General features: G+C 36.7%; 1 long non-coding RNA gene across 1 annotated transcript in view; it reads left to right on the forward strand.

Annotated features, from left to right (window-relative positions):
* Nucleotides 1-778: 778 nt before the first annotated feature.
* The window catches only part of LOC103603532, a 112,891-nt gene continuing 98,068 nt past the window's right edge, over nucleotides 779-15,601 (forward strand). Inside the window, exon 1 of the long non-coding RNA XR_551623.1 lies at nucleotides 779-941. This is a non-coding gene — a long non-coding RNA (uncharacterized LOC103603532). The remainder of the gene's footprint in view (nucleotides 942-15,601) is intronic.

Below are 15,601 nucleotides of genomic sequence, written 5' to 3' on the forward strand. Positions count from 1 at the left end.
TTTAAATACACCTACGTTCCCTTCGGAATTTTTTGAAAGGAAAAGATTGTGGTTCTGCTACTCGTCTGTCTTGCCTAGAGGGAAGCTGGAGCTGAGCTGACAGTTTTGAACTGGGTCCACATTTCTACTTGCTTGGGGGTGGGGGTGGAAGTTAGGTCATTAGGAGATCAGTGTGGCTAAACTCTTTCTTAGTGGAGTGTGAATGACAACCACTTTGATGTACTTTTTTTTTTTTTTTAGCTCATTATTGTGCTCAGAAATGGAATCTGAACAGACAGGATTGTCAAACCTTTTTTGGGAGGCTGGGTTAGAAGTCACGCCCATAGGGATGTAAGGGAGACAGAGATAAAGGGAGAAAGCTCCCTCCCCTCCTGTCTTGGAGCAGCAAGTAAGCATCACACATCAGCTAAGGTAATCCATACTTCCTTTATCCTCCTGTTCTCTCTTACCCTTTTGCTCTCTTTCTTTTCCCCGTGCTTCCTCCGCTCCTCCCCTTCTCTCTGAGCTTCCCTCTATTTCTTTGCTGGAAACCTTAAAGAATAAAATACTACTTCAGTCTTTCGTAAAACAGCCACAGATCTACAGCCTTGCAGCGACGTATTCAGAGCCCCAGCACAGCCGCGTGCTCAGCACCAGGCAGTGGTGAACCCAAAGCCAGCAAAGGGGGAGGAGGAAGGGGAGGAGGGGCGAGGAGGAGGAGAGGGAGAGACTGACAGAGGAGAGAGAGAGAGTGGGAGAGAGACAGGGAGGGAGGGAGGGAGAGAGGGAGGGCGTGAGCGCGCGCAAGCTAGCAGCAAACCAGAGGGACAGACAGAGAGACACTAGGAGAGAGACCCGGAGAAAGAGAAGCAGCCGAGCTCTGTAAGGGCTCAGCCTCCAACTTGTCTCAGTTCATTTATCCTTCTCTCCTCCACGCTTCGGGGAAGTGACTGTGGCGCTCGGTAAGAAACATAGATGTTCCTCCTTCCCCTCCCCCAAGCTCAGGTCTCCTTTAGCGATAACATCTCCCCGGTGCCGGAGTCTCCTTGGGTTGGCTGGGGAGGGGAGACATGCTCTGCAGCTGTGATGCCATCCTGGGTTCCCCAATGGGGCTAGTGGAAGCCCAGGGGCGGCATCTGGGCAGGGAGGCACTGGGGTGAAACCCGATTTGGGTAAGGGGGCTTGTGATGTGGTGTATGCGCGATTTGCTTCATTGTCAGTGAATCGTTTTGTTCCTCTTTGGAAGCAGGTCAGCACTGACCTTGCAAATTGCTTGGGGGGGCCCAGCAGCTGCTGCAGAAAGCCACGAGTGGCCCCTAGCCAGAGCAGACAGCACTGTCATGACCCCCCAGACAGCCCTAGGCACCAGGGATAGGGTAATGGCTGGAGCTTCCTCCCTCCTTTAACTCTTTCTCTGCAGCTGCTTCTGGCTGCTGGAAATGAGAAAGGAGGAGGATACCACACAGCCCTTTCCCCATCTCTCCATTACCTCCCCCAGAAGCAAGGGAGCAGAAAGTTGTAAATAGCTGCTTCCTTTAAAGCAGGTCGAGACCTCCCCCCATCATTTAAGAGGTTCATGGTGCGGTTGGGCCTGAGTTCCTCCACAAACTTGGGAGGCTTCTCCTGTTTGCCTGAGGGAAGCCCCACTGCCTGCCCACCCCAATCCCAGCTAACAGCCTAGACCTGGAATTAAGATACCACACCCCATCCCACTGGTAAGCATCATGTTAGGTCCAGCTGTATCCTTCGGAGGGAGGAAACACCTGATGGTTGGTGTGGGACTGACTTCCCAGTTTGCTGCTCCTCTGACTGTGACTGCCGATGGTATATGCGGGAGGACTGGGGGAGGGTGGGGTGGCTGTTGGATATACAGAGAGCAGGTTGTGGTTGTCTAGAGCCATGCAGGGACTGGCTGAAGCTCTTGCAATACAGCCCCTCTGAACTCGTAGGGCTAGGGATCTTGTTGCTTGATGTGGGCTTTTAGAATTAGTGACACTGTTGTGCCGTGAGAGTAATTATAGCATCATAATACTAATTGCTAACATTGTTGAATGTTTAGTATATTTCAGACCCTGGGCTGAGGGTTTAATGTGTATTACCTCACTGAATTCTTTCATCAACCTTATAAAGCAGACACTATTATTATCCACGATTTACTGATGAGGAAACTGAGGCACAGAGAGGTTAAGGAACGTGTCCAAGATTACAGAGAAATGAAGTGTCCCAATTGGGAATCCATGGTTTTAAGCAGTAATAACTACTCCCTCCTTGGGGAGAATTTTGCACCTTTGTCTTTCAGATGAAAGTAGGTACAATAGGAGTATTGCTGCTTGGCAAAAATTTTTTAGTAAGTAGTGGCCTGATTTTTTGTGTAGAGTAACAGGAACTTAGAGTGGGGCAGGTTGGCTGATCCAGTCTCACCTAGGAATCCTGGAGGGGCTGCCCAAAAGGCTTTCCTTGGCCAGCCTGCTTTCCTTTGAAAATGGTTCCTGAAAATACTTTACTTTTCTACTGTCATAGCCTCATCTGTCCCACATTCAGCTTCGAACTGCACTTTTTAGGAACCTATCTTCCTCTTATTTCCTGAGAGCTTGGAGTCATCCTATACTGAAAATTTTAGAATACTTAAACCTTGGAACTGGAAGGATCCCCAAAGGTCATTAAGCTTTACTTCTCCACCCAGTTCTTGAATTTGTCCTAAGCATCCAATTTGTGAACTGATTTCTGTTTGAACTCCCTGCAGTGACAGAGAGCTCATTAGGTGGCTCTTTGTATCTTTGAGCAACTCTGATTGTCAGAAGGTAATCCCCATTATAAGCCAAAATCTGTTTCCCTGTAACTTCTATTCATTGGTTCTATGGGACTATCTGGAATAAATTTGCTTTTTCTTAATAATAGTTCTTCAGTTAGTTAAAGACAGCAATCATGCCTCCCGCTCAGGTCTCGGATCTAACAAGACCACAGAGTGAAGGATCATCATTTACTTCCTTCTGGAGATTAGACTTTTATTAATATGGCCTAATATTCCACTTGTTTGCCAGCAACAAATTGATCATACTGAGCTTTCTAAATTAGCCCTGATAGTGTATGTTCTCTTCCTTGGAAGTGTTTGGTGTCTGGTGTCAACTGGATTGATAGGAACAAAGAAAGTTTCGTTGTATTTCCAAAAACCAGGAATCAGTTGGTACTAGTTTTTATAAAGCCCCAGAATGTCTATATAGCACCCAGACAAAAGGCATGTGGGAAGATTTGAGAGACAGAAATTAAAGACAGTTGTCATAAAGGAGACATTCCAAATACTGGTGATTCAAGATTCACAGAGTACAGTATATGTAAGGTAGAAGAATAAATTGGTGTATCTGAAAGTATCTCAGAAATAATGACCTCACTGAGGGGATGGTACAGAGTAGGATTGGGTGGAAGGTGCATGTTAGCAAATGGGTTCTATTTCTGGCTCTGAGAATTTACCAATTACCTTGGACACATGACTTCCCCTCCACGGGCCTCAGTTTTCCCATCTAGAAAATGATGAAGTAGAATCTATCTTCAAGAGCCTTTTAGCTTTAACATTCTGTAAAGTAAATCGTAAAATCTGAGGATTATAAGGGGCTTCAGAAATCTAGGCCTGTGCTTCTCAAACATTCATGTGCAAAAATATCCCCGGGAGATCTTGTTAAAATGCTAATTGTGATTCAGGGGATCTAGGGTGGAGCCTGAGATTTTGCATTTTAACAGCTGCCAAGCAGTCCTGAAACTGCTGTTCCACTGGCCACACTTCAAATAGCAAAGCTCTAGTGCAGTACTTGTTAAACTATCTTGGTGAAGGACCGGTTATTTTTTTGTTTTGATTTGTTTTTTTCCCAAATTATCACAGACTGTTACTTTAGTAAAATACATTGGCTACAAATTACTAGAAAATGCAACAAAAATCATATAAAATATAAGCCCACATTTTTATTATTAGATTCAAGACAATTTTTCAAATTGCTATAGCATTTTCTAAGTGCTTAGTCTCAATTTCTGCATGTAGGTCGTTACCGCCTGACAATAAAAGTTTGTAGACAGGCACTGATCTGTGGGTCGCACTTTGAGCAGCAGTGGTCTAGGCTACCTGCCCATCTAATTCAAGAGACTCAAATTAGGCCCAGCCGTAATTTCTAAATCACCTCTGTCAGATGATTTTTCACCCTTAGATTAAATATCTTCTTTGATGGAGAACTTAACATCTTCACAAATTAACATTATTTAGGTGTTGTGACTGCTAAAACCTCTTAGTTTCCTTATAGCACCTATAAATTTCATGCTTAAATTATATATTCCAAGTGGGTGAGAGGCTGTATCAGTTCAGTTTACTGTACCATCAGCCACTAGCCTAGTGTATGGCATAGAGTAAGTGCTTAATAAATGTTTGTTAAATGAATGCATGAACCATTTGGTGTTAGTTATGGGGCCATACATTCATTACAGAAAGGTAATTTTGGCTTCCTTCCAGTACTGGGGAGACAATATTCATCCTATTCTGTAAATTTCTTATGGCAAATAGAAGGCCAGTTTGGCCATTCCAGAGAGCTACCAGGATTCCAATTTTACTTTGAAGAGATTTTTGAAAGCCGGGCAAAGATTTTGTACACTCTAAGTCCAAAGTCTTGTTGATCAATTCAGTCATTCAACACCTGATTTATTTATTATTATCAATTTATTCAGCATTGTGGTTAGGCATTGTGCAGAGGACACAAAGGTGAGCAAGAACAGATGTGGTCCCTGCTTGCTTGAAGCTTATAGTTTGATGGGGAAGAGGCCATTAATCAGATAATGACACAACCATGTCATTTTGGTCAACAATAAAGGCTATGAAGGAAGCGTTATGGGGGTGGGGCTATGAAGTTATATAGCAGAGGAAGCTGATATAGCTTGGGGTTTAAGCAAAGCTTCCTTGAGGAAATGATATTGATGCTGAGTAGAGATGTGTATGGAGGTGGTGGGGGTGATGGAAGTCGTGGAACAGTTTTCAAGATGGAGGGAAGAACATTTACAATGGCCCTGAAATGAGAGAAGCATAGCAAATTTGAGAAATTGAACAAAAGCTGATGGGGCTGGAGTGGTCTATTGTAAGGATTTCTGTTTTTATGCCACAAACGTAGGGACTGATTAAAGGGTTTTAAGCAGAATGACTGACATTGCCTAAACTGAATCCATTCAGTATAAGGTTGTAAGTGTCTACTATGAGCCAAAGACAACGTGGGAGATACAGGATGATTTAGGAATAGCTTCTGCCCTCCAAGATGACACAGTGAAGTAGAAGAGAAAAAAATACACAAACAACTACAGTACTAGGAGTATGAGGTCCACACCCATAAAAGAGAGGCAGAGGGCTTCAAGGAGATCAAAGACAGCTTCTTGGTAGTGGTGTTTTAACTAAGCTTTGAAGATTAGACAAACTTTGGGCATGCAGAGTTGGGGGATGGGAAAGGTATTCTAGGCAGAGGCCAGTTGCAGTAAAGTGTATTGTGAAATACAGTATGTGAGAGATGTTTGACGAGGTTGGTGGAGGGCTTGAATATAAATAACATTGAATGCTAGCCTGGAAAATTAGAATTTTATATACAAAGGAGATGAAAGAAGTCAGCTGGAGATAGCAAATTGAGAGTCATTACCTCTCAATACTTGAAAAAAAAAAAAAAAAAAAAAAAAAGTCCAGGGAAGGTACTTTGGAAAATGCTTATCTTTAGGATATAGGAGAAAAAGATGTACCTGTGTGAATGCTGCAAAGGAAGAAAGGTCAGAGATGTGGAAGGAGAATTAGAAGAGTACTGTATTTTGAAAGTGACAAGAGAGGACTCATCCATTTGTTGGACAAATATTTATTGAATACATACCATTTACTAGGCCTGAAGTATATAATGGTGAAAAAACAGACATGGTTGTTGCCACCTTGGGGCTCATGGTTGAGATGGGCAGGTAGACATTCTACAAACCACTGAACTATATAGTCATAAATTGTGATTTGTGTGTAGAGGAAAATGTACTGCTTTAAGAAAGGTGTGGTCACCATTATTGAATTTTGCAGCAGAGTGGAGTACTGATAAATGACACCCAGTTTATAATAGTCCTTCCCACTCTGATACACACAGTGCTTACTAACATTTCAGTTGGATGATCCACGTCCATTTTTAAGATGTCTGGCAGATGGTAGTGCTGGAATAGGAAGGAAAGTAAGGGTCCCTCCAGGCTCATGTCATCCAGAGCACAGGCTTACTTGAACACCAGGTTGTACGTCATGCAGCTTGACTGAAACTGTCAATGAGCCAGCACCCTTCCCAGATCCATTGATTCTCTCCATTCGGTAATTTATAGGAAGAGGCATCTGATAAGGAAAAACAATTATGGAAAATTGGATATTAAAAGTCCTTTTGAAAATGGGATATCTGCTAGTCTAGTCTAGATTCTAGTTTTAACTTGGATACTGACTTAGTTTCTTATGACAAATGACTTGTCTTGTTTGCGCCTCAGCTTCCGTAACTATAAAGTGAGATGGGTTGGACTAGGCTTAGATAATTTATAAAGAGCCTCTAAGCTGTTAGGTTCTATAGGCCTGATCTGGTCTACTCTGTACTACAATCTCATGTCCCTGTGCAAGTAGTTCAGATTCAGCCACTTATTTAAGCAACACTAAGTATGTATTCAGAATTATAAAGATTGCTAATTTTGGTGGAAGTATTCACAGGGTTTGGACGAGATGACAGGAAGCCCTCTCCCTTGTTCCATTCCTAAGATGGCTGAATTGTCACTGTCCTGAGAGTTAAGGAAAGACCTGACCATATTCTAAAATCTATAGTAAACCCGGGGATTAGTTGATATTTCTACTACTGCTTGTTTGAAATAAACTAAAATCACTGACAATAACATGATGCAGAGTAGTGTGAAGTAGAGGCAAGGTGATTATCTCATATTCTGAAATGTAACAGTCCAGTCAGTCTCTTCCTAGGGGGAAGATGTAGCAAAGGGAAATACTGGTTGGTAATGCAAAAAACATTTTTGTACTTAAAACATGATTTTGAAGGTATTGATGTCTGTACACAGTATGTCTGCTCACCATACACAGAAGGAAGAATAAAAATCTCCAGCATGTATATTTTGAAGGGTTTTCTCTTTAAAAAATGATTTCTTAAAAGGAACAAGAATTACATAGATTTTTTGAAGGGAAGGAGAAGTGGATGGAGATGGAATTATGTAAGTGATCATGGCATAAAATAACTTTTTAAAATAGTACAGGAGGAGCTCAGGACTGGCAGGGTCCTTAGCAGTGGAGTGGCGGCAGTCTTATCAGCACGTACATATGGTCATCTATTTTCAGTGTGAATGGTTCCAGGAAAGGTGGCTTAACACCACCTGATAATAGACAGCTGTGATTGTTAGCAAGTTATTCTTCATACTGACCTGAAATCTGTCTTCTGAATCCAACCCATTCGTCTTGCTCCTTAGAGCAACAGCAATGCGGAGTAATTGCTATTTCCCTTCCCTGCTGTGATAGCCATTCGGATGTTTAAAAACGGTTTGCTCTTCTTTTTGTCTTTTCTGCAGCCTGAATATTTCTAGTTTTTGAGTTCATATGACGTATATTTTAAATACCTTCTACAACAGACACTTCAGTTTTCAGTATGATGTTTGAACCTGAGCCTAGTACTCTAGGCATGGCTGGCCAGCACCTCCATTTAAAAAATTCTGTACACTTTTCAATCTACCTTAAGACTGTAATATCTACTTTCAAATTGTTTTTTTCCTGGTTATAAAATAAAACAGCCTAATTATAAAAATTTTGGAAAAGGAGGAGAAGTTAACACAAATTACCTCTAAATCTCTTTTCCAGAGATAACTTGCTGTATTTCCTTCCAGGTGTGTTTCCCTGTTTGTATAATTGGGATCATATCGTACATGCACTATTTTATATCTGGCTTTTCCATTGGGATTAGTGGAGATTTCTCCACATCACTAGTCTTTTAAAAAATTTTTAACAGCCGCATACTTTTCAGTTCTACGATTTATACCGCATTTATTTGACAGATCCTACATTGGTAATTTAAATTAATTTCAATTGTGTTATTGTGAATAGCCCTGCAATGTATACATCCATAAATCTTTGCTTCTTTGAACCTTACCTCGTTTAGGCCTTTATTCAAATGTCACCTCTGTGAGGTCTTCTATAATGGCCTTACATTAAAATGCAAATCCATCTCCCCCAACCTTAACTCTTCCCTTTTCTTGCTTTATTTATTTATTTATTTATTTTTTTATCCTTGGTCTATATCAACACCTAACAGACTAGATATTTTACTTATTTATTGTCTGGAATCTTGTGTTAGAACGTAAGCCCCTCAAACACAGGGATTTTCCCTATTTTGCTCACTATTGTATCCCCTAGTACCTAGAATAATGTCTGACACATTGTAGATTCTTACTAAATACTTGCTGAGTGAATTACTAAGATGGGTTTTTATGAGATGCGTTGCTGGGCCAAAGGACATTAACTTTTTAAAGGCTCTCGATATATATGTGACATTGTTCCACTCTATAAGGTTGCCAGTTTCTGCTCATACAGCTATGCCAGTGTTGGCTATTGTCATTCTTTTAAAATCTTTGCCAATCCGATAGGGGCAAAATGGTATTTTACTGTTTTAATATATGTTTCTTTTATTATAGTGAAAGTGAATAATGTTTTATATTTCTTGACCACTTTTGTTTCCTATGAACATCTATTCATGACTTTTGTACCTTTTTTCTATTGAGAATGCTGTTTCTTGTTTGTACAGACAATGTATACATTTAGCAGACATTAGACCTTTTTTCTGTCAAATGTGTGGAAAATATATTTCCAGTTTGCATTTCAAATTAAGTTTTATGCACAGAAATCTTAATTTTTATATAATTATATCTATCTTTTCGTTTGTAATTTCTTCTGATGAATTCATGTTTAAATTCTTCCCTATTCAAAATTGGTTAAGTGCTTAAATAGGTATTGTTTTAGTTTTTATTGCTTATGTTTAATCCCTCTGGAATTTATTTTGCTGTGTGGTGTTAGGTAATTTTCTAAATTGTTTCCCCCACCAATTGTTTCACAGGACCAAATATTGAATAATTCATTCTTTCCAATTGTTTTGTAATATATATAAGTTGTTATATGTAGTAGATTCTCTTCGGGATTTATCTGTTTTCCATTTTTTAGTCTGTCTCTTCATATTCTAGTTATAAAGCCTATATATTATTGTAGCTTTAAAATAATTTTTATTACCTCAACTCTTCTACTTACTAGCTGTGTGGTTTCTCTAAGACAACTTGCATATCTGTATAGACTGTATAATAGCAGTGACATATTTATTTTATGCTTTTAATTTTGTGAAGGAGATATTTTTACCATTATTTCTGCTAATTGATTACAGCTAGTATACAGGGAAATTACTATTTATAATTTTACCTTTGATTTCTTCACTTTGCTCAATTTATAGTTCACAAGTTTATTTTACTGTTTTTTTTCCTTACTTTTTTATTTTGGAGATTTAAAAATACATAGACAGAAACTCAGAGAGGCATTCAAAACAATGAACGAATAAGCACTCAGAATGCAGTGTTAGCATTTTGTCATTTTTGCTTCAGATATGTTTTAATAAAAGAAATAAAACATTGCAGATAAACTTTAACTTTCTCTGTGTCTAGCCCCAGTTTCATTCCTTTCCACATCCCTCTAAACACAACACCCAGAGCCACCCATATTTGCTTAATTTTCTATTTGGTTGCTTTTTCTTACTGGTTTGTAAGAGTTCTTTATATATTCTGGATACTAATTATTTGTCAGTTATGCTCATATATGTGGCATATGTCTGCTTCTAGTATGTTACTTGGCTTTCTGTTTTGCTCATGGGATCCTTTACCCTACAGAAGTTTAAAAATCTGATGTCAAGTTTGTCAGCCTTTTTCTCCATAAATTGTACTTTTTGTATTACGTTTAAGAAATATTCCTTATCCCAGGATCATAAAAGATATTCTCCAAATTTTCTTTGAAGGGTTTTAAAATTTCTCTTTACATTTATTTCTTTAATCCACCTGGATTTTATTCTTGTGTGTGATGTAAAATATGGATTTTTTTCGATGTAAAATGCCATTTATTTTAATATCATTTATATACAAGTAGTTTAAAATGCAAACTTCTCCATATTGCCTGGTTTTCTATACATGCTTGGGAGTATTTCTAGGCTCTCTGTTATGTTTCATTAATCCGTTTGTCTGTACTTGTGCTGTTTTACTTATGAATGCTTTATAACGAAACTTGATAATTGTAAGGACAAGCTATTGTTCACTCTCTGCCCTTATCCATACCCACACCACTTTTCTTGTTCTTTCCAGATTATCTTTGGCCCTTTGCTCTCTTATCTTAATTTTAAAATAAGATTATCAAATTCCAAGAAAATCATGTTGGCTTTTCTTGGAATTATATAGAATCTGTGGAATGATTTGAAAAAGAATTCACATTGTTTTGATAGACTTTCTATTCATTAATATATCTTGGCATTTGTTCAAGTCTGTTTTTACAACCCCTCATAAAAGTTTGTAATTTTATTAATAATACTCGTACACATTACATTTATTCCTAGGCATCTTTATTTTTTCAGTCAGGTTTATTAACATATAATTTGCATAAAATAAAATTTACCCTTTGTAAATGTCAGTTTGTTTTGATAAATCTGTATGGTCATGTAACCACGATGACCGCAATATAGGTATAGAAAATTTCCCTCACCTTAAAAGATTTCCTCATGCCCCTTTGTAGTCAATTCTTTTTTCGCACCTACAACCCCAGGCAACCATTGTCCTGTTTTTTGTCCTTAAAGTTTTGCAGCTTTTATGTCACGTAAATGGAATCATATAGTGTGTAGACTTTTGTGTCTGGCTTCTTTCACTTAGCACATGCTTCCCAGATTCATCCATATTGTTCCATCGAGCATATTATTATTGCTGAGTAAATTTATCCATTCACCAGTTGATAGACGTTTGGGCTGTTTCCAACTTTTTGGCTGTTATTAATAATGCTGTTATAACACTGTCATAAATGTTCTTGTACAAGTTTTGTTTGCATATATATTTTCATTTATAGTGGGTAAATACCTAGGAGGGGAATTTTTGGCTTGTAAGTGAAGTAAATGTGTAACTTTATAAGAAACTACCAAACTATTCTTCAAATTGGCTATACAATTTTGCATTCCCACTAGCAGTGTATAAGAGTCTTGGCTGCTCAATATCTCCACCAGCACTTGGCATTTTCAGTCTTTTAAAAAAATTAATAAACTTTGTTTTAGAACAGTTTGGATTTACAAAAACATTGAACAGAAATTACAGAGAGTTTTTATAAACCCTCTCTAATTTTCTTTTATGATTATCCTCTTGCATTAACTTGGTACATTTGTTAAAATTGGTAAACTGATATTACTATATTATTGTTAACTAAAGTCCATAGTTTGCTTTTGGGTTTACTGTTTGTGTTCTACAGTTCTATGGGTTTTGACAAATGTATAATGTCACGTATTCACCATTCTAATATAATATAGAATAATTTCACTGCCCTAAAATCCCTGTGCTTCTCTTATTCACCCCTCCCCTCCATCTGAACCCCTGGCAACCACTGATCTTTTTACTTTCTCTGTAGTTTTACCTTTTCCAGAATGTCATATAGCTGTAATCATAATATGTAGCCATTTTAGACTTTTTTTTTCATGTAACAGTATGCATTTAAGATCCTCCATGTCTTTTCATGGCTTGATAGCTCATTTCTTTTTATCACTTAATAACGTTTCATTGTTTGGATGCACCATAGTTTATTTATCCATTCACCTACTGAAGGACGTCTTGGTTGCTTTCAAGTTTTAACAGTCATGAATAAAGCTGCTGTAAATATTTGTGTGCAGGTTTTTGTGTGGTTATAAGTTTTCAACTCATTTGAGTAAATACCAAGGAGTGCAATTACTCGGTTATATGGTAAGACTATGTTTAGCTTTGTAAAAAACTGCCTGAGTGTCTTCCAAAGTGGCTGTATCATTTTGCATTCCCATCAGCAAATAAATGAGCATTCCTGTTGCTCCACATCTTTGTCAGCATTTGGTGTTGTCAGCATTTTGGATTTAAGCCACTCTGATGAATATCTAGTGACATCTCATTGTTTTAATTTTCAATTCCCTAATGATACATGAATTGAGCAACTTTTCATACACTTATTTACCATCCGTATATCTTCTTTGCTGAGGTGTCTGTTCAACTATTTTGCTCATTTTTAACTGGACTGTTTGTTTTCTTACTGGTGAGTTTTAAGAGTTCATTGTATATTTTGGATGTAAATCCTGTAAAAGATATATATTTTGCGAATGTTTTCCCTTAGTCTGTGGCTTGTATTTTTATTTTCTTAACAGTCACTTTCAGAGAGCAAATTTTAAATTTTAATAAAGTCCAACTTATCAATTTTTACTTTCAAGGGTCGTGCTTGCTTTTCTCCTGTATTACTATCTTATAGGAGTTTTACAGTTTTGTGCTTTACTGTCTATGATCCATTTTGATTTAATTTTTTGTGAAAGATATGAGGTCTCTGTCTAGATTATTTTTTTTCTGCATGTGAATGTCTAGTTATTCCAGCACTGTTTGTTGAAAAGACTATCTTTTCTCTGTTGTATTGCCTTTTCTCCTTTGTTAAAGGTCAGTTGACTATATGTGTGAGTCGATTTCTGGGGTTTCTATTCTGTTCCATTGATCTATTTGTTCTTTCACTAGTACTACACTGTTTTGTTTTCTGTAGCTTTATAGACAATCTTGAAGTCAGATAGTGTAAATTCTCAGCTTTATTCTTCTTCAGTATTGTGTTGACCATTCTGGGTCTTTTGCTTTCTCATATGAACTTCAGAATCAGTTTATTGCTATGCACAAAATAACTTGCTGGTATTTTGATTGGAATTGCATCAAATCTATAGATCAGTTGAGAAGAACTGATCTTAACAATATTGAGTCTTCCTATCCATAAACATAGAATATCTTTACATTTATTTAGATCTTTGAATTCTGTCATCAGATTTTCATAGTTTTTAAAAAATATAGATTATATGCATATTTTGTTAGGTTTATACCTACGCATTCTACCTTTTGGTGCTAATGTAAATAGTGCTGTGTTTTTATTTTCTAATTTCAGTTGTTTATTGCTAGTATATAGAAAACAATTGACTTTTGTATATTATCCTTGTATCCTGCATTGTCAATCTTTCTAGTGAGCATGTAGTGGTAGCTCATTGTGGTTTAATTTGCATTTCCCTATGACTAATGATACTGAACATCTTCTCATGTGCTCATCAGCCATCTGTGTATCTTCTTTGGAGAAATGTTCGATCAAATCACTTGCCAATTTTAAAATTGAGATCCTTGTGTTCTTATTATTGGGTTGTAATATATACATAGATATGTAAAATACAATATATAATATAAAATATAGTATACTTTCTTTAAAAGGTGTTTTGAACATATTTTTTGCCTTTTTGTGACTTGTCTTTTAATTTTCTTAATAGGTTTTCTGTTATGACTTGTACCTTTTATGTTCTAAGAATTCTTTGCATTAAGTTCAAAATGATCCACTTTTGTTTTGTTCTAGAAGTTTATAGTTTCGGTTCTTTGATTTATATCTTTGATGCATGTTTAGATGACTTTTGTATTTGGGGCAAGGTAACTTCCAGTATACATGTCCAGTTTTACCAGCACAATTTGTTGTCATGACTATCCTTTTCCCATTGAATTACTTTGGCACCTTTTTCCAAAATTGATTATCATATGTGTGTGGATCTACTTCTAGACTCTATTCTGTCTCTTTGATCTATCTGTGTAACCTTGAAATATTATCACACTGTACCAATTATTGTAGTTCAGCGGTTCTCAACTGGGGAGATTTCCCCCCAGGGAACATGTGGCAATGTCTGGAGACATTTTTGGTCGTCACAACTGCAGGGGAATGCTACCAGCATCTAGTGGGTAGAGGCCAGACAGACCCCCACAACAAAATATTGTCCTACTCCAAAATATTAATAGTGTTGAGGTCGAGTGACTCTGATATAGCATTACAGTAAATCTTGAAATAAGGTATTGTGGATCCTCCAACTTTGTTATTCATCTAAAAAATTATTTTTAGCTATCTAAGGTCCTTTGTATTTTTATAGAAATTGATAAATTGGCTTATCAATTTTTCCCCCAAAAATCCCACTGAAAGTTTTAATGGGATTGAATAAAATCTACAGATCAATTTGACAAGAAGTGCCATCTTATCTATTTGGACTCTTCCAATACATTAATATGGTATATCTTTTCATTGTTTATTTCTTCTTTGAATTCTCTCAACAATGTTTTGTAGTTTTCAGCGTAGAGGTCTTTCATGTATTATGTTAAATGTATGTTAAGTATTACATGATTTTTGATGCTGTTATAAATGGCTTTTTCAAAAATTTCAATTTCTGAATGTTTATTATTAATACATAGGAATACAATTAATTTTGGTACATTGACTTTTTATCCTATGGCCTTGCAAAACTCACTTATTAGTTCTTGGTATTTTCTGTGTAGATGATTAACAGTTTTATTTCCTCTTTTCCAATTTGTATCATTTTTCTTTCTGTATTAAAAAAATATTTTTTTGCTGTATTTGAGTTGGATAGGATCTCTAATAGAATGTTGAATAGAAATGGTAAGAGCAGATCTCCTTGCCTTGCTCCTGATCTTATTGCAGGAAGTATTCAGTCTTTCACCATTAATTATAAGTTTGAGGAATTTTATCATGAACGTATGTTGAATTTTCTCAAATGCTCTTTCTGTATCTATTGAAATAATCTTTTTAAGTCTGTTGATAAAGTGAATTACAGTGATTGATATTTGAGTGTTGAACCACCCTTACATTCTCAGGATAAAACTCTACTTGGTCATGATGTAATATCCTTGTTATGTATTTCTCAACTCCATTTGCTAATATTTTAAGTTTTTTTTGTGTGTCTATGTTCATTAGGAATATTGGTCTTTAATTTTCTTTTCTTATAATGCATTTGTTTGGTTTCAATGAAGAGTCATTCTGGTTGCATAAAATGAGTTGGGAATTGTTTCTTCCTCTTATTTTCTGGAAGAGTTTGTGTTGAATTAATATTTTCTCTTCCTTAAGTGCTTGGTCTAATTCTCCAGTTAAGCCAAGGTTTTCAAAAGTGAATTTAACTATAAATTTAATTTCCGTAATAGATAAAGGACTATACAGTTTACCTATTTCTTCTTGAGTGACAGTTGGTAATTTATGTTCTGCAAAAAATTTATCCATTTCATCTATGTTATTAAACCCATTTCCATAAATTTGTTCATTTTTTAATTATCCTTTAATGTATGTAAAATGTGTAGTGACATACTTGTCTGCATTTCTGATAATGGTATTTTGTCTTCTCTTTTATTCTCTCCATCATTTTGTGTAGAAGTTTACTAATTTTACTGATCCTTTCAAAGAACTGGCTTTTAGTTTCAATGATATTTTTTATTGTTTTCATCCTTTTCTTTTTTCTTTCTTTTTTTTTTTTTTCCTTTT

This window comes from Galeopterus variegatus, unplaced genomic scaffold (assembly GCF_000696425.1).
Source record: "Galeopterus variegatus unplaced genomic scaffold, G_variegatus-3.0.2 Scaffold4668, whole genome shotgun sequence".
Lineage (NCBI taxonomy): Eukaryota > Metazoa > Chordata > Mammalia > Dermoptera > Cynocephalidae > Galeopterus > Galeopterus variegatus.